Consider the following 19,863-nt stretch of genomic DNA (forward strand, 5'->3'; position numbering starts at 1 on the left):
AAAAGTTCCATAAATCATGAAAAGTAAAATAATTGAATATTACAACTCATGAATTGTCTTGAATTCATTTCAGTCACATGATACGTGGAGTAAGTAGCTCAATCTTAGCGAATGTAACATATATTCATAAAACAGTAAGGTGAGAATCATTCAGTCTATATAGATGTAGAACTTTCTCTTGCACTCTATTGTAACAATATACTTCATTTGGAAGCAGATCGTATCACTATGAAATTGATCCTGAGTATTCTCGTAACATGAGTAATTAAAATTCAAAATTCATCATAGGATAAAACTTAGCTACTACAGACAACAATACTCGTATATGAATACATGTTACATAATTACAAAACCAAAATACATCTTCGGGCTAAACACAAAAAAATCATGTTGGAAAATCAATGAAAACTAATTTATGCGTTACACCAACATAAGTATTCAGCTCAGACCTTCAAACTGACACTATGTTCCTTAAATGATGCACACTAATTCCATCAAGAATAATTTTTCTTATATATATATATATATATATATATATATATATATATATATATATATATATATATATATAGGTACGGCGAAACTTTCAGGAAACATTCCTCACACACAAATAAAGAAAAGATGTTATGTGGACATGTGTCCGGAAACGCTTAATTTCCATGTTAGAGCTCATTTTAGTTTCGTCCACCTACGCTCAATGTAGCACGTTATCATGATTTCATACGGGATACTCTACCTGTGCTGCTAGAACATGTGCCTTTACAAGTACGACACAACATGTGGTTCATGCGCGATGGAGCTCCTGCACATTTCAGTCGAAGTGTTCAACAGATTCGGTGACCGATGGATTGGCAGAGGCGGACCAATTCCATGGCCTCCACGCTCTCCTGACCTCAATCCTCTTGACTTTCATTTATGGGGGCATTTGAAAGCTCTTGTCTACGCAACCCCGGTACCAAATGTAGAGACTCTTCGTGCTCGTATTGTGGACGGCTGTGATACAATACGCCATTCTCCAGGGCTGCATCAGCGCATCAGGGATTCCATGCGGCGGAGGGTGGATGCATGTATCCTCACTAACGGAGGACATTTTGAACATTTCCTGTAACAAAGAGGTGAAGTCACGCTGGTACGTTCTGTTGCTGTGTGTTTCCATTCCATGATTAATGTGATTTGAAGAGAAGTAATAAAATGAGCTCTAACATGGAAAGTAAGCGTTTCTGGACACATGTCCACATAACATATTTTCTTTCTTTGTGTGTGAGGAATGTGTAACGTCTAGTAAGAAACAAAAACAACATATTATGTAGTAACGAGAAAATTATATGTATCATATTGTGTTATTGTATAAAATTATGTATTTTTTTATTATTTATTTTTGAGAATATCTGCGTCGGCGAGTAATGAAACCGCCACAGACGATAAATGTCGAACAAAGATTAAAATAAGTAACTAGTATATAATACGTGACGAATATCAACTTCTTTGTCTTCTTCATCTGGGAGTCGTGCGAGTAAGATATCCTGTGTCGTAGTAGCGAACGCTAGTGTAGCATTCTTTTGTCGAGACTAAGAGATGTACGCCATTACGTGTGAATTCATAAAGGTGTGTAACAATTGAAATATTTAAATGTTTTAATAGAGTTATGTAAATGAAAACTTGCATTATTAATTGTTAAAGCTTGCTTGCCTATTATCCCATCCTGTTGAGACATTTTTCAGTTATATAAATATTATCTGTGGTGCTGAGCTGCGTGGCGAACGAAAGAGCCGCTGCCGCGGCGTATTCAAACGACTTCCAATATAGTCTATCATACCGCAAGGAAGCGGTAAAGTAACAGTAAAATAATATTATTTCTTTTAGCTCCCAGACTTGCAGTGCAGATCAGCAGATTTTATGATGTGTTGCAGGTTGACGTGGGCTGCTGATAGTATATAACTCACAGTACAAATAAGTTAATGTACCGTCAAAATCTAATAGGAATCTTGCTGTGCTCCGTTCTGGTCTGGCAAACTTTATAGTGAAAACGTATTTTTTTTAATAGTCTCATGTTCTTGTGCTAGTCGTGGTATTGAATGGTGTTTTACCGAGAAACAAAATCCACTGCAAAATTTTGTTGCTGAACGATCATACGAACTGTAACATCAGTGTTCATAACCAAGTAATTTCAATTTTCAATAACTATAAAGTAGGGAAGATATGTTGATTTTTAGAATGAGTTACAGTCATGAAAAAACGTTCCTTTAATTGTAGGCCAGATACAGAACAATAAGATCTCAATATATATATTTTGCTTTGTTAAAACGTAATGATGATAAAGAAATTCAAAGCACGGCATTATTAACAGATATTTCGCGGCTCTTTTCGTATATGCATTATAAAAAAAAAAAAAAAAAAAAAACGAGAAACTGGCGCCCAAAAACGCGGGGCCCGAATTGGCAGTGGCCACAAAATTTTTATGTATTTTCCTTTCAGTGTCTATTGTTATATATGTATATATATAGGTATTTAATGATAAATGTATGTATGTGTATCACGATTAATGCAATGTATTAATGAATGTGCAACCACTCTTTCATGAAAAAACGTACTACTGCAAGCGAGTCAGAGAAGACGATCGTGATAGTACTGAGAAACTGTAACGACTACGTAATCTGGGGGCAGCCGAACCCCGAGATCAGATAAACTAAAGGTAAGACTACAGTGTAGTTGTCCTGTTTGTAGAAGCTGAGCTCCAGTGAAGTGATCTCATATCGCTAATGGTGTGCATATTGTGCGTAGTTTGATGTTAGTATTATGACAGGACAAAGTTGATGGTAGATAGTAATTTTTAGTGGGCAGTGTAGTGTAGATAAATTAACGTATTTTGTGTGCAAGTGGCAAAACTGTCAGATTTTGTGTTTGAGTAAGCAATTTAGGAATATGGTTAAGTTGCGTAGTCAACGTCCGAGCAATATGGATACTGAGGAACAGCAATTAGTTAGTGCAGGAAATGTAGAACCGGGTACCTTAAGCAGTACAAGTACTCTTTTTGAGGATATAACATGCGAAAATGTGGGGGCGGGGGCACAGGAAGTGGTGCCACCGCCCACTAGTGCTCAAGGAGATGTAGATAAAGAAATTACACCACCTCCAGAAAAGCAGGAACCAGAGAGTGGTAATCTTCCTGGCGGGTATTCACTTCAGGCTATATTAGAGCGTGTGCTAAATTACCAGGCAGAATTTGCCCAACAGCAAGTTGAGCGAGATCGCCAGCAAGCGGAGCGAGATCGCCAGCAAGCGGAGCGAGATCGCAAGCAAGCTGAGCGAGACCAGCAACTTGTGCAATCGTTAGAAAATATGAAAAAAGAGATTGCAGATATGAAACAGAATTATGAGTCGATACCTAAGGCCGTGCAGGAGTTGACGGTACAGGTCAATAACCTGCAAGTAGCAAACACTAACAGGGTAGACGAAATAGGTGTATTAGCCAACCGAGTAGAAAAGCTAGAAATAGATTCCACACAGTTTGTAGAGCAGAAGTGGAACGAACAAGCAACTAAAATTGAAACCGAATTCAACTCATGGCTAGAAGTGAAGGAGAGTGAGATTGACAAAAATATTAATTCTAAAGTACAAGCAGCCATAGCAGATAGAAATTCCGAATCGTTCAGTACCGCAGTAAATAGTCAGGTACAGAACGATGTGCAAACCATTAAACAAATACTCAGTGAGGATATCCCGCAGTGGCAAGTGAATATTAACAAACGGATATCCGACTTGGAAAAGGGTTTAGCACAAAGCAGAAAACATCTGGAACATGAAACTGTGTCGCCAACAGCCAATGTTTTTGGCAACGCACAAACTTATACGCGACACAACAATGGTGAATCTGTAGTCGATAATGCGAAGAGCTGTAGCTTCGGTTCGGAGCAGACAGCATATGTCCCAGGAGCAAATCCATATAGTTCAAAAATATTAGTTGAAGAAAGTTTAATCAAAAATAGGCAGTTTCAAACGTTTACTACTGAACGGAAGTCAGTACACCCAGTAGTATTCATAAAAAGCTTTAAAAATATCTTGCCTAGTGTGTGGAATGAAGCACAGAAAATTCAATACGTAATGTCATACATTCAGGGTGATGCAGCGTTGTGGGCTACGGAAGTAGCAGACAGCTGCATGACATATGAACAGTTCGAAAGGGCGTTTCTGTCGAAATATTGGTCGCCTTGTATACAAGAGCGTCTAAGAAAAGAAGTATATAATCCCGAACCGTACTCACCCCGTCTTGGGAATTTGAGACGGTATTTTGAAAAGTATATAAACAAAACGCGCTACTGGGACGAGCCTATATCACCAAGAGACATAATACGCTTACTAAAATCACATTTACCCATTCATATCAAAGAGAAATTAATACACGTACCAGAAAGCGACATGGAACATTTCCTGTCTGTTCTAGATTCAATAGACTTGATCCAGGAAGACGCAAAATCAGCGTGCGATCACTCACGGAATAATGGATCAGGGTGTAAACATGACAGAAATAATAGTGCACAAAACCACAACCATGGAAATGATGGGGGTGGTAACAAGCGGCAAGAGCATTCGCAAAATGGTAGTAATGGTAGAAGCCAGAACGGGTATGGGCAACCAACTTATAACAAAAAGCGTCGATTTGACGACGGTACGAATCCGGAATGTCAGGGACCAACCGCTGGAAAAATGCGCGAGGTCAGTGGCATAGCAATTATAGTGATAGTAATCGAAATTGGCATCAGAATCAGAGAACAAGCCCACAGCGACAGGGTAATGACCGGTATGACAACAATAGACCTCCACCGCAAAACGCGCCTATTGCGCAGCCGTGGCGGCCTACAAATCAGAATGTACACATAGTGGAGGTCACGGACAATAGCCGTCCAAGTACCTCACAAGTAAGCAATCCAACAAACTAGGATCGGCCTCGATATGCTCTCCATCGCTGGTCGAGGGGTGGAGTGAGAGCAACACGAATGATAATAATATACTTGGAATATGTATGCTGCGATACAACGACGGTATCAGTATGGATAAAGATCTACTGAACGAACCGCACGAATGTAAGAAAGATAATAACGAAAATGTGCAAGCCATAATAGAAGCGAAAATCAATGACGTTGCAGTGAATATAATCATCGACACAGGTGCCTCAGTAAGTGTAATGAGTATAGAGTTATTTAAAGCACTGGGAAAAGGACGTAGCATACCGACTTTCCCGGTTAATAATTGTAAGGTGTCTGGAGCCATAAGTGCACAGAGCCAATTAGTTAAATACCAGGTGCAGGTAGAGATTTGTAAGGAGGGCGAAGCCATAGTGAGCTCGTTCCTCATTGTTAAAGGACTAAAGGTGGCCTGCATTCTGGGAGTAGATTTTCTCCTTGGGGAAACTAAGCATAGTTAATAAAGGTAGGAGGACTGAGTTGTCTATGATGAAATCGAAGGAGGTACTTGTGCCATGTTGTAATCGAATTAATATCAAATGTAGGAACCCCTGGGTACTACACCTCGATGATTTTTCACATGTAGCAGACCTCTATTACCCGAATTTAGAGGATCGAAATTTTGAAACAAATGTTGAGACATTTCAAACCAAAGTGCAGGAATCTGAAGGTTTAAGCGATATCCAAAAGCAACAGGTGACGCAGCTGCTATCGGAATATACTATGGTATTTACCGACCGATCAGGAATAGTCAAAGGGTACCACTATCACATAGAGGTGATGCCCCACAAAACATACTGTCGCGCAACTTACTCCATCCCTTAGTCGAGGAGGGAAGTAGTGGCTAAAGAGATTAGGAAGATGTTGGCACACGAATGTAGCTATTTGTTAGCACATCCCCAGACAGGGAAAATAAAAGGACTGTATCCACGTAAAGATGTAAAGTTATTTATTCAGTGTCATGTCTGATGTAAATAGTAGTGGTAAGAAGATTTCAATTGTGTTTTAGAGTATAAGTATGTCAGTTTTAAGAAAGAATTTATGTATAGTTACAATTTTGAGGAAGTGGAATCAGTAAACTGAGCAATAATATGCAAATGGAAGACTTGGTTTACAGACAGTTAGTGTCATTAAAATACTACATGCTCTTCAAGCAATGAATAATCTTTTGTTGATAAAATAATGATTAATTTCTTGAATCATTTTGTAGTAAGTAAGTACAATTAATGATGAAATCTCATATAAATATGTAGCAGATGTAATTGTGTTAGAATCAAGGAACCCTGAGAGAGAGTCTATACCAGCCAAAAATTGACTTTGTAGTACGAAATAATTATGTGATGTAATGTTTACTGCCAATAGTGATCTGAGAACGACACTGGAGCAGAATCCAATAAAAAACAAAACCGTTCCGTGTAACCTATGCTTTGTATGTATGAATGCTTCAATTGAAGCCTGTGTACTTGGTACACGTTCTTGAATATTAATTACGCGGTACGCGAATCAAGTTACGCGGAAACTACACTGTAGTCCTGTAGGACGGACCGTTAAAAATAATACTAGTACTAAATGAACAATATGCCCAAGTCAAGCTGTCATGCACATGGTAAAATCTGTTTGCTAGATGGGTGATAACCTGGCAAGCTACACTAAAAGAGGAAAAGAAAGCGATATACAAAAAAAAAAAAAAAAAATCACACACCTTTAAACAATTATAAAAAAGCAATATATGCCTAGTAATAGTATTAAAAGTGTGTAATGAGAAGGTAACACAATGGACTCAATGTAGATGAGAGTGATTATGCTAAGAACAGTTGTTATGCATTAAAAATAAACTGTGTGCATAAACAACCTAGGAAAGGACGGAATATTGTGTGTAGTAGGGACAGAAAATGACTGTTGTATCTGCACCAATATATACGTCGGTATAAGTTAAGTGTTGATTGACTAACTGTCATAGTGCAGTGCTCAACGAACAGTAGTACACTGTGAGTAAAAACGGTAGTTAGTGATCCGTTCGGAGTCGATTCAAACAAACATCGCTCGACGGAGACATTTAGTATGTGTGTACCGAAATATTTTCGCGTGTTGAAAGACGCTCTGGCAGTGTATCAACCGTGAGAACAAGTGAAAGTGTGTAGTACAATGTGCGTGTGACGAACCCTGAATACCAGTGTCACAATGCCACAAGAAACCTGTTATCATGCCAAAACATCCTGTGCATACCAGCGAAGCGACGGCGTAATGAACAATAAACACTTTTAAACAAGTTGCATTTTCTTCCACAGCTAGTAATCTGTGTCCTTAGAGACAGTACACCGTTGTGGAATGTTTGTTTCATGCACTACGACGGGGAGCCATGCGGAGAAGCAGAGACGAGTGCCTTGCCGCCAGCCGGCCGGTCGCTGTAAACCACGGCAACTCGCCGACATCCGGCGAATGGTTCGGCGCGGTTCGCGACTGCTTGCGCCACGTCAGCACGACGTCGCTGTTACTGAGAGCCGGTCGTCGAACCCAGCGGCCGTCGGCACGCGGCGTTCCAAACGACGCGACTCAACAATTGTTTCGCACCGCCCGCTCCGTACAACATTGTTGTCATTCAAATGAACTATCAACTATGTGGTTAATGCACTAATATGAAAACGGTATAGTGGACACGAAATGACGTGACAAACATTGTGTTTTTCTTTAGTTACTCGATGCAGACTCAAAGTATTCATCGGTTCAGTGATGTATAGATATAATATGTTTTCGTCATGTTAATGAAGTAAACTTGCACGAATGCTAGAACATTTTAAAACAATTCTCGTGAGTAAGTGCAGAGACGATTCATTATACCACTGTAAAACTGTTTAATGAGTGACTTTCATTGCAATACAGAACACAAATGTGAAAAAGGGTAGAAGGTATATTGGTAACAAAGAGACTAAAAGTTTAACACGTTGTCATAAATAGCCTTTGTTATCTGTGAACATTGGATAGAGTCTGAACTTTTTGTGATCAAACTGGGTATTAAAACAAATCAGGCGATATGACTATGGCTCCGGCGCAGTTTTCCCAGGTTTTCTGATCGCACGTAGCCCGAATGGGGGGGCCAGATAAATGTAATGACCCTGGGACTAGGTTTATGGTCACCTCGCAAAGTGTAAGAACAGTATAAAAAGTGTAATTAAACCTACAGTGTAAAAGAACTAAGAAGTTTAAAGTGAATGTTCCAACCAAGGTAACAGACAATAACCAGACGTTAGTGGCAGCATATTGCCGAACATTCTTAACGTTAGTCAATTGCTGCCAGGGGGCATTGTAACGTCTAGTAAGAAACAAAAACAACATTTTATGTAGTAACGAGAAAATTATATGTATCATATTGTGTTATTGTATAAAATTATGTATTTTTTTATTATTTATTTTTGAGAATATCTTCGTCGGCGAGTAATGAAACCGCCACAGACGATAAATGTCGAACAAAGATTAAAATAAGTAACTAGTATATAATACGTGACGAATATCAACTTCTTTGTCTTCTTCATCTGGGAGTCGAGCGAGTAAGATATCCTGTGTCGTAGTAGCGAACGCTAGTGTAGCATTCTTTTGTCGAGACTAAGAGATGTACGCCATTACGTGTGAATTCATAAAGGTGTGTAACAATTGAAATATTTAAATGATTTAATAGAGTTATGTAAATGAAAACTTGCATTATTAATTGTTAAAGCTTGCTTGCCTATTATCCCATCCTCTTGAGACATTTTTCAGTTATATAAATATTATCTGTGGTGCTGAGCTGCGTGGCGAACGAAAGAGCCGCTGCCGCGGCGTATTCAAACGACTTCCAATATAGTCTATCATACCGCAAGGAAGCGGTAAAGTAACAGTAAAATAATATTATTTCTTTTAGCTCCCAGACTTGCAGTGCAGATCAGCAGATTTTATGATGTGTTGCAGGTTGACGTGGGCTGCTGATAGTATATAACTCACAGTACAAATAAGTTAATGTACCGTCAAAATCTAATAGGAATCTTGCTGTGCTCCGTTCTGGTCTGGCAAACTTTATAGTGAAAACGTATTTTTTTTAATAGTCTCATGTTCTTGTGCTAGTCGTGGTACTGAATGGTGTTTTACCGAGAAACAAAATCCACTGCAAAATTTTGTTGTTGAACGATCATACGAACTGTAACATCAGTGTTCATAACCAAGTAATTTCAATTTTCAATAACTATAAAGTAGGGAAGATATGTTGATTTTTAGAATGAGTTACAGTCACGAAAAAACGTTCCTTTAATTGTAGGCCAGATACAGAACAATAAGATCTCAATACATATATTTTGCTTTGTTAAAAGGTAATGATGATAAAGAAATTCAAAGCACGGCATTATTAACAGATATTTCGTGGCTCTTTTCTTATATGCATTATAAAAAAAAAAAAAACGAGAAAAATGTTTCCTGAAGGTTTGGCCGTACCTTTTTGTAACACCCTGTATACATAAGCATAACGTCTTTTTATCCAACAATTACCCATGTGCCCTAATAAAAATGCAGTGGGACTTGGAATTCTTCGAATGAAAAAGGGTCGTGTATACTTTCTCTTCCTTTGGTACAAGAGTGACGAGTGTAAAAGCCTTTTTAATAATGCTTTCTCTCCCACTTGATAAGTTTGTATTTTTATCAGTTTCTTGTCACAGATGTGCTTTCTTCTAAATGATTTGTCTGTCAAATCAATCAAAGCTTTCCGAACGTTGAAAGGTGGCTACACTGAGCCACTGCGCCAGAGATTGCGCCAAAGAGTATTATTAAGCCGCCTCCACAGTGCTTGGAGAGAGCTCGTAATAGTCAGTGCCTGTTAAGAACTCGTGGCAGTCAGTGCTTGTCCAGAGCTCGTAGTAGTCAGTTTGTGCCGAGACGTGCTAGTGGGCACTGCTTGTCGTGAAGTCGGAGTGAGATGTGATAGTGGAGAGTGTTGTTCCATGTTTTATGCAGTTATTTGATGGGAGAGATAGCAGATGTTATTCTAATGGAAATACTGTAACGATCAGAGTGCTTTTCGTCAATATATATGAAGGTAAAATATTGCGTGTTTTTTCATTAATTCCATGTTTTAAATAATGCGTCATTACAGGTTCAGTCAACAAAGCATCTGGCGTGTGTTCTTGTATTAGAGTTTAATTCTGGTTTCCTTACGCAATTGTAGTATTTGTAATTTTCTTTTATCACGTCAGTATAATTGGTATTTAAAAATTCTCGTCTTGTTGGAAAAGAACCGTGCCAGATGTGTACGTTGAGTCACACTCCCACATACAGAACAGTTATACTTGTGCTTTGGTTTCGTAGGTTTCATAGTTGCTGGGGACTTAATTAATTAATTGTGTTAACAAAAAAATTTCATTTCATTCTTGTTGTTGTTCTAAGCAGTCAGATAGCGTAATAATACTGGTCAGGGCCAACCGATTACGAGACACAGTGTAATCGGACATACAACAAAAAAATCTAAAAATATTTTCAAAATATTTAATTAAGCCCCCATGCACGTGGCGACCGCTGCTTCGGATCGTCCCTTGGATTCTTCTGATGTAAAAATTGTAGATAGTAGTATTGTTGTAGTAATTTGTAGTTAGTAATTGTAGTCTATTTTGCATGTGTAGATTTGGTAATTGTCATTCTTCTAATGGTATTTTTTTTCTCAGAATTTGAATTGTTGTCTTGTATACGCGTTTGACAATTTAGTGCAACTGTGTCAATTGTTTGTTAATCGTGTTTGAGGGAAACATTTCATGTGAATGGTATTGTTGGAGATAAAGAGTCATTATGTGTAATTTTCGTACAGTGACGAATTTTTTGTATGTTTTGTAAATGATTACGCGATCAATGAAAAAGGCGAAAATGATGAATAGTGAGAATAACGAAATTGTTAACATGGCGAACTCGCCAACAGAGGAAAACAGTATGATGGATAATGGAGATGAAAACAATGTAATAAGTCCGGAAAATAGTCAGGAACCATTTCAAAATTTTTCTCAATCAGAAAATTCACAGAATACGAGATTAACGATAGAAGATTCTGAAATAGTATCGAACACAGATAGCTTTACAGCTATGCAGAAGGAAGTTAGTTTTGCGGGAAATGTTAGGGGCGAAAAGAATTTCGAACCGGCTGATATGGAGCAGTTGATGGGTGTAATATTAAATTTGGGGTCTGAATTAAAAACAGTGGCAACAAGGTTAGACTTACAAATGGGAACAATGGAACAGTTTAGATCGGAATTTAAAACAGAGATTGGAACAATTAAAACCGAGATGGGAACTTTGGGATCTGAATTAAAAACTGATATGGGAACAATGGAAACACAGTTTCGATCTGAATTAAGATCACAGATGGAAACAATGGAAACACGGTTAGACTCACGAATAGGGACATGTTTCAAAAATATAAAATATGAATTAAAGAAAGAAATCAGAGAAGAAGTACAACCGATTTTGAATTCTCACAATAACAGATTAATTGCAGTAGAGATTAGACAAAGGGAACAGGATAGAGAACAGGAAGAAAGAGATCGCGTGATAGTACAAAAATTTTCAGAGTTAAATTTACAACGTGCACACGATAAGAAAGAAATATTTGAAAGAATCGAGGAATCCATACCAAATGACAGAATAAATAATCTAACACAACAATATGAACAGTTAACTACCAAATGTGTCAATACTGAAACCCGGGTCGCGACACTTACGGAAGACGTTAATAAACAGAAGGAAAAAATAGGTGATTTAGCGGAAAGAGTTGAGGAGATGTCAGATAAATTGACAAATCTTAGTTTAAATGGGGACAGAGATTCTGATGATACGGCACCATTGCCATTTGCAGAAACCGAAGAGTATCAGAACATAAATAAGCATGTTGAAAATCAGGGAAAATTTAATGAACGCGTGAAAAGGGAATTTGAGGCATTACGAAAGCAAGTCAAACAAATAGAAGGCGAAATTGTAGGAAAAGACAGTAGAAGAAACTTAGAATCACAGATAGCAGAGGGGTATGAAGAAAGTAATTTATTTCATTTACGAGATGCAACAAGAGAGCGCCAGGCGCGTGAATTTAACAGTAATCGACATTCGAACTGGGACAGACGCGGTGGGTCTTTGTCGCCACGAGGTGAAAATTTTGACTATAAACACTTTTTGACTGCTCGGAAATTTAAGATCTTCTGCAATTCTAAGAATGACATACATCCATGTGCATGGTTAGATCAATTTACGTACGCACTTCCGCCAAATTTGTCACTAAGTCACAAACTTGAAATTATGTGCGGCTATTAACGTCCCCAGGGGATTCACTACTCTAAGTGAATATGTGCCGTAGCGAGCATAGGGCCCCGAGCTGTAGTGGTGCTATTTCCCTTTTAGTTTTCTGTACCGCTGCCTGCTCTTTTACTATTCTTTGCATCTGTCAAACCAACTCTTCGACTATCAATCTATCTAGTGAGTAAGTAAACAATAACCGGATTTGACTAATTTACCCAAAAGTGATTTCGGAAATTACCATGTGGAGTTACTGTACCTTCAGCAGCATTCATTCGTAGTTTAAACGAAATGTTACCTGTTTATCTTCGTGACAATATTACTTCGTATGTTGACGACATTCTTATTGCTAAACGTTCTTGGAGTGAGCACAACAAAATTTTGGATTCATTGTTACGTATTTTTGCATGAGTTGGCATTACAGTAAACTTGGAAAAATCTGAATTTGGTCGTTCTCAGGTGAAATTTCTCGGTCACATTATTGCTACAGAAGGTATTCTTCCTGATCCAGGGAAACTAGATGCTATTCAGTTCGCAATGACATTCTTTTTAAACGAAAATCGGTCGACAACTCTGTTTGGTAAGTTTGTATTCCTGATGAGTGGGTTAATAAGCTGATTTGGTATACGCATTTCAGTTATGCACACTTTGGTCCCAGAAAATGCTTTCATAAATTACGAGAAAATTGCTACTTCAGTAATATGGAAAAACGTATTCGATCTGTTCTGGCCAAATGCAAATTATGTCAAAAGGCTAAGCCGCCAACAGTTTCTCACAGAGCACCGTTGTTTCCTATCATTCCAGCGAAATTAAAGGAGATGGTTGCAGTCGATTTGTTCGGTCCAGTGGTTCGTTCTACTAATGCTTTTGCGTACATTTTTGTAGCAGTGGAGTTGACGTCAAAATATGTGTGTTTTACACCATTACGCAAAGCAACAGCTCGTTCAGTATCTAACGCTTTTATCAAACATTTTCTTAAAGAAGTTGGTCATGTTGATAAGGTTATATCAGATAATGGATCACAGTTTCGTTCTAAAATTTGGCTTCGTACTCTACAGCGTCGTAAAATTAAACCAATTTTCATTTCACTTTTTCACCCTCAATCTAACGCTTCAGAGAGATGGATGAAGGAAATCAATAAATTGTGTCGTCTTTATTGTCATCAGAATCACAGAACGTGGGATCAGTATCTTCATATTTTTCAAAACATTCTGAATGAACTTCCTAATGATTCAACTTCTTTACCGCCTATATTGATATTAAAAAACAAAGCACCGACAAATCGCATTTCTGAAATCGTTCCTTTTCCGCCTTCACGGAAACTGCGGCATTCTGAAGTTGTCAACCTGGCTCTGCAAAATATTGCATCTGCGGCTGCTAGAAGAGAGAAATCAGCTAAACGTCCTGGTCGTTTAAAAATCTTGTCAGTTGGTCAGAAGGTGTTAATTAAGTCTCATCGTTTGTCGCACAAAGGAAAAGGCTTGTGTCGCAAATTTTTTCTGCTTTATAACAGTCCATATAGAATTCGCAAAATTATTCGTGATAACACTGTTGAAGTAGAAACTCTTAAATCACGATGCTCTAAGGGAATACATCATATATCAAACGTTAAAATTTTTGTGGAATGACATACTTTTGAGAAACCAACAGCTAGATGTAAACATGCGGAGAGTACAAGGATACCGCGCTGTGTTTTGGCGGCGGCACATACTCAAAGCAACAGTCAAGTCTGTGCGCCGCACAAGGCAGTCGTTGACCGCGAACAATTGCTTCCTACGTCACGCGCCTACAGCTGATCGAGCGCTCAGTGCGAATGCACTGACAGCCGTAAACAAATACACAGTTTAATTTCTCCGATTAAATTCAGTATAAAGCTATAGTGAGTTGATGAATTATGTTATTAACATTCAGTATTTTTCAGGATACGGTTGTATAAAATATTTAAGAACTTCAGGTAAATTCTGTGTGTCTCCAACGTTAAGAGGACTTGCTATCGAGAAAATTTCAGAAAGAATGTAATTTCCAAGAAGAAACTAATAAACTAAAAAGGTAACTATTAATTGAGTTCATTTTTCAGGTAACACATTTCCACTTAGATACGTACTTTAGACGTAATTTGCTGCTCGCGATTACGTGATTCATGCTTTGTGCTAATTTCATGTTCTATGAAATTACTTGTGAAGCGACGTGCTTGCGTACATTTGCTGATTTTTGTCAATGTTTTATTAATGAACAGGATTGTTATTTGTATATATTATGCATCGCTTGGCTGCACTGCTTTTTCACTGATGTCATATTTTTCTATTATGTTCCTGCTGTGCTTATTTATTTAAATTATAATTGTCACCTGATTAGTTGTGCTGATATGTATGTAAGTTATACTTTGTGATTTATCTGCTTGCGCCTTCATGTTTACTTATTAGGATGACATATGAACATTTATTTGCTTATGCTGATATGATGCTAATGACATGTTTGCTGCTATGCATATGGATTGCATATTTATACATTTCTGTTTGTTGTCACAACTACTCTTTAATTTAGTGTATAGAAATGCTGATATACCGTGTACAAACATAGAGTTTAGGTCACACTACTGTATTAATTATAGATTGTTCGCTTGGCAGAGCCTCGTTGTAAGAATTGTGCTGGTTGACATTCTGTTCTCTACTGGTATATTTACTCGCTATTGCATGTTTTGCTTACGCTCAGTGCCTTATATTTTTAAGATAAGAAAATGAAGTGCTATAATTCGACGAACGACATTGGTACAAAAAACTTCATAGAAGTCACATGAGCTGAGGTTTTATGGAAGCTGTATAAATTTATCCTAATAGGAAGGAAGCTAACGACATGACATACCATTACTAGGTTTAGACCATTGACAATTATTACACTGCATTTTTCGTGAGCAATTGAAATAGTAAGTGACACTTGACACAAAAAATACTCCACATGTTTGCTTCTGTTTTCCATAATTCTTGAAGTGATGTACACACTGTGAAATATTATGATCATTCACATTCCGTAATCGTACTTAATTACTGAGAGTTATTCGAACTAAATTGTTAGTGTTCATGTATGCATTTCTTTTGTTTATAATTCATAATGAGTAGAAGATTTGGGTCAGACGGATTACACAGAGGTTGTGTGTTGACAATGTGTCTTCAGATCGTATGGGATGATGAACTGAAGTTTGCACTAGGATTTTATCTGTACTTGTTCGAGGAGACTGGCTAGAGGAAAGAGTTGTGTTGGAAGTGAGATGATATTGATAATAAGGTTTATATGTATCGACGTATTGAAGAGGTATTATTGAGGTATTATTGAGATTATGTGAAGTTGATGATTATTGGAGTTTTGGTGGATAAGAGGTAAAGTAAGTGAGGAGCATATATTGGCAATAAGGTTTATATGTATCGACATATTGAAGAGGTATTATTGAGGTATTATTGAGATTGTGTGAAGTTGATGATTATTGGAGTTTTTGTGGATAAGAGGTAAAGTAAGTGAGATGCATATTTTTTTTGTTGGTCTTATGGAACAAGGAGGATGAAGATAGCAGACTAGAACACTAAAGTAGAAGGAAGATAGTCTATACACACACTTTGTTAAATCACTAAGCAGTATATACTTTTTTTTGAAGAGAGAAAGTATTTGCATATCTTGGCTCACTGACAGTTGTTCAACAACAGTACATTTGATCTGGCTTCGCAAACATTGGTCTTGACATGATGACTATGACGTTGACTTAACTATTATTGACTGTGATACATTGCTGCCATTACTACTTGATACACATGATGAACATCAGATTTTGACAGAATTACATTTACACAGTTAACACTGTTCAATTACACAGTAGTATTTAATGTGGACGAAAGATGAATGAGTGTGTTTTGTGTGTTTTCCTTTCCTAATCCTACCCACCTATCTCGTAAATATTATTTTATTTGTTTGTAGTGGCTTGCACTGACACCCATAAATATTATAGGTTTACTGATATTTGTGTATTTGTAATAGTTACTACGACAATTATCTGATATCATTTGTGTGTTTATTAGAATTTGTATGTTTAGTGTAAGAGCATTGTAAAAGCATTTGTATGTGTATTCAAACTATTGTTCATGCCTGAACTGTCTGATTAGTGATGGTAAATATTATGAACTGTTACTTGTATTTTTTCTACATGATTGGTGTCACTTAGGAATGATTAATTTCTGCTGATGAACTGAGTGATCAGTGATAGTGAATATTATGGACTGTTACTTGTATTTTTTCTACATGATTGGTGTCACTAGGACATGTTTAATTTCTGCTGATTAACAGTGTGATCAGGGATAGTGAATATTATGGACTGTTACTTGTATTTTTTCTATATGATTGGTGTCACTAGGACATGTTTAATTTCTGCTGATGAACAGTGTGATCAGTGATAGTGAATATCATGGACTGCTCTCTGGACCTGCTCATCATTGCTAGGTGCAACTGATGGACTACTTGTATGGAAATGAAATCACTTCTTGCTGTCTGCACCTGCTCAGTATTGCTGAGTGCCACTAATGGAACTACTTCTACTGAAATGATGTCACTTGTCGGTGTCTGCACCTACTCAACATTGCTGGGTGCAACTGATGGACTGCTTCTACTGAAATGATGTCACTTGTTGGTGTCTGCACCTGCTCAACATTGCTGGGTGCAACTGATGAACTGTTTCTACTGAAATGAAGTCACTTGTTGCTGTCTGCACCTACTCAACATTGCTGGGTGCCTCTGATGGATTGCTTCTACTGAACTAATGTGACTTGTTGCTGGGTGTACCTGCTAAACTTTACTGGGTGCCACTGATGGACTGCTTCTACTGAAAAGATGTCACCTGTTGGTGTCTTTTTTTTGTATAAACTAATCATTGAAAGCATTTTATGTGAACATTTGTATAAACTGATTTTTTTGTGTATTGTGTAAACTATTATGTAAAGCCACATGTATGAAAAGAATTTGTATTGCCTACTGTATTTTATATATTAGGTTATTGAAAGGTCAGTGCAAAGCCAAAATTTTAACTAATTGTGTGATATTTAGGTATTAATATTATCTTTTATTTTTGTCTGTATTTTCTGGACGAATTTGGTGGTATTTTCACCACCAATGCTGGCAAAAATACCATCAAATTCTGGCCTGTGGAGGAGGGGCATATGAAAGGTGGCTACACTGAGCCACTGCGCCAGAGATTGCGCCAAAGAGTATTATTAAGCCGCCTCCACAGTGCTTGGAGAGAGCTCGTAATAGTCAGTGCCTGTTAAGAACTCGTGGCAGTCAGTGCTTGTCCAGAGCTCGTAGTAGTCAGTTTGTGCCGAGACGTGCTAGTGGGCACTGCTTGTCGTGAAGTCGGAGTGAGATGTGATAGTGGAGAGTGTTGTTCCATGTTTTATGCAGTTATTTGATGGGAGAGATAGCAGATGTTATTCTAATGGAAATACTGTAACGATCAGAGTGCTTTTCGTCAATATATATGAAGGTAAAATATTGCGTGTTTTTTCATTAATTCCATGTTTTAAATAATGCGTCATTACAGGTTCAGTCAACAAAGCATCTGGCTTGTGTTCTTGTATTAGAGTTTAATTCTGGCTTCCTTACGCAATTGTAGTATTTGTAATTTTCTTTTATCACGTCAGTATAATTGGTATTTAAAAATTCTCGTCTTGTTGGAAAAGAACCGTGCCAGATGTGTACGTTGAGTCACACTCCCACATACAGAACAGTTATACTTGTGCTTTGGTTTCGTAGGTTTCATAGTTGCTGGGGACTTAATTAATTAATTGTGTTAACAAAAAAATTTCATTTCATTCTTGTTGTTGTTCTAAGCAGTCAGATAGCGTAATAATACTGGTCAGGGCCAACCGATTACGAGACACAGTGTAATCGGACATACAACAAAAAAATCTAAAAATATTTTCAAAATATTTAATTAAGCCCCCATGCAACGTTTTCAACCCACTAGCGACTGTCATTGGGAACCTATGCAAATTTGTCTACCCATTCGTACCTTTCACTTCTGCAAAACATTATCTTTGCCGAAGTGTAGTATGTTGACCAATGAGGTAGGTGATCCACTATTGCTTCAAATGATTTTATACAAGGCGGTCAGAAACAGTCTGAAAAGCTTGTAAGGGTGTTGCATGGTATGTAAGGCGAGAAATAATTGTTAAGGAAAAGATTCGATTGACCGCTTCCAAGTCAGTTGGTATTGACATTAAGAATAAGGCTGTTGCATGCACAAATTCAAGCTTCCGGCCAGAGATGGTGTCACGAAATGTGTGCTTCGTCTGTTTTCCTAAAACTGAACAAGAGACAGATACGAAAATTGGACGAGAAACAGTAGCATACACCGAACCTGAGTCAAAGGCTGAGAAATCTCATGCCCTACCGTCTACGCTATGGGAACGGCTGACGCTTAAATTTGCAACTCTGTTATTTCCTTTGGTAATTGTATATATAACACACAAATTCAGACAAGAACATAATTCTCCTATCAGAGCGTAGCACAATTTATGTCTAACGCATGTCCACATACAATATCATCAAATAATATTTATAGAGTACTCCGTCGGTTCTTGGAAGAATATAGACATATTAAAAACGTGAACACACAGGATTAAAGTTCCACAATAATATTTATTTGGTAGTTAGGAACACGTTTTAGGCTTCGTCAGATGACTTAATACCAAACAAGTAATCCACCAACTTCATCGACAGTTCATAGCTGTACACAGATTGTTTTAAAGATATGTGACGTTTGACAACTACATCGATAAAAAAAACACAGGCATAATGTAATAAGCAAAGAGGCTCTGAAGAAATAAATCTTTTATTACAGTAAATTCAAAGATTGAATGTATAGGGATGTGGAGACAAATATGTTGTAGAAATGAATAATGGACAGGCTACTATGTTATATGGACAAACTAGTAAATGTGATGGAGTAAAGAAAATAAGGGGATTAAATATGCCACGAAATTCAATATTTCCGAAACAGACTAAATATACTGGAAGTGGATCTTGAATATTCTTTGTCAGATGATGTGCCGGTAAAACATCGGGTAGCATATGAACTAAAAATTGTAATTACATTTATGTTCAGGGGTACGTGTAGGGAACAAAAAGTGCTGACCAACTTCGTGCTACACACTGCTGGCGGCCATTTATTTCACTGCTAGTAACTTTACTCATTACATGTACTTTAACTGTAATCTGTGGCAACTGCGTAGACCACGTGTCTCACAGATGTATCTGGTCCCCTTGGGGCATACATGGTCATCATTATGCCTATAGATACTTATAATCGTCAAAGTTTTGTTCACAAATTAGATAACATTTTAAAGTCAAAATTTGAGTACACAGGTGAAGATCAAAGAAAGAAGAGGGACAAAAAGGAGAGGGGACATTGCAATTGTCAGCCTAGAGGCTACTCTTATGGCTTCCCGTGACCGAACAGCGGAAGGGCACCTCCAGTTGTGCGCATGAGTCGAACTGTGTCTTTTCGGACGAATTCCAATTCTGTGTAGAGCATCACGATAAATGTATCCGCTTGTGTGGGCTTTGAGGAAAACGAACG

This window comes from Schistocerca piceifrons, chromosome 7, assembly GCF_021461385.2.
Source record: "Schistocerca piceifrons isolate TAMUIC-IGC-003096 chromosome 7, iqSchPice1.1, whole genome shotgun sequence".
Classification (NCBI taxonomy): Eukaryota; Metazoa; Arthropoda; class Insecta; order Orthoptera; family Acrididae; genus Schistocerca; species Schistocerca piceifrons.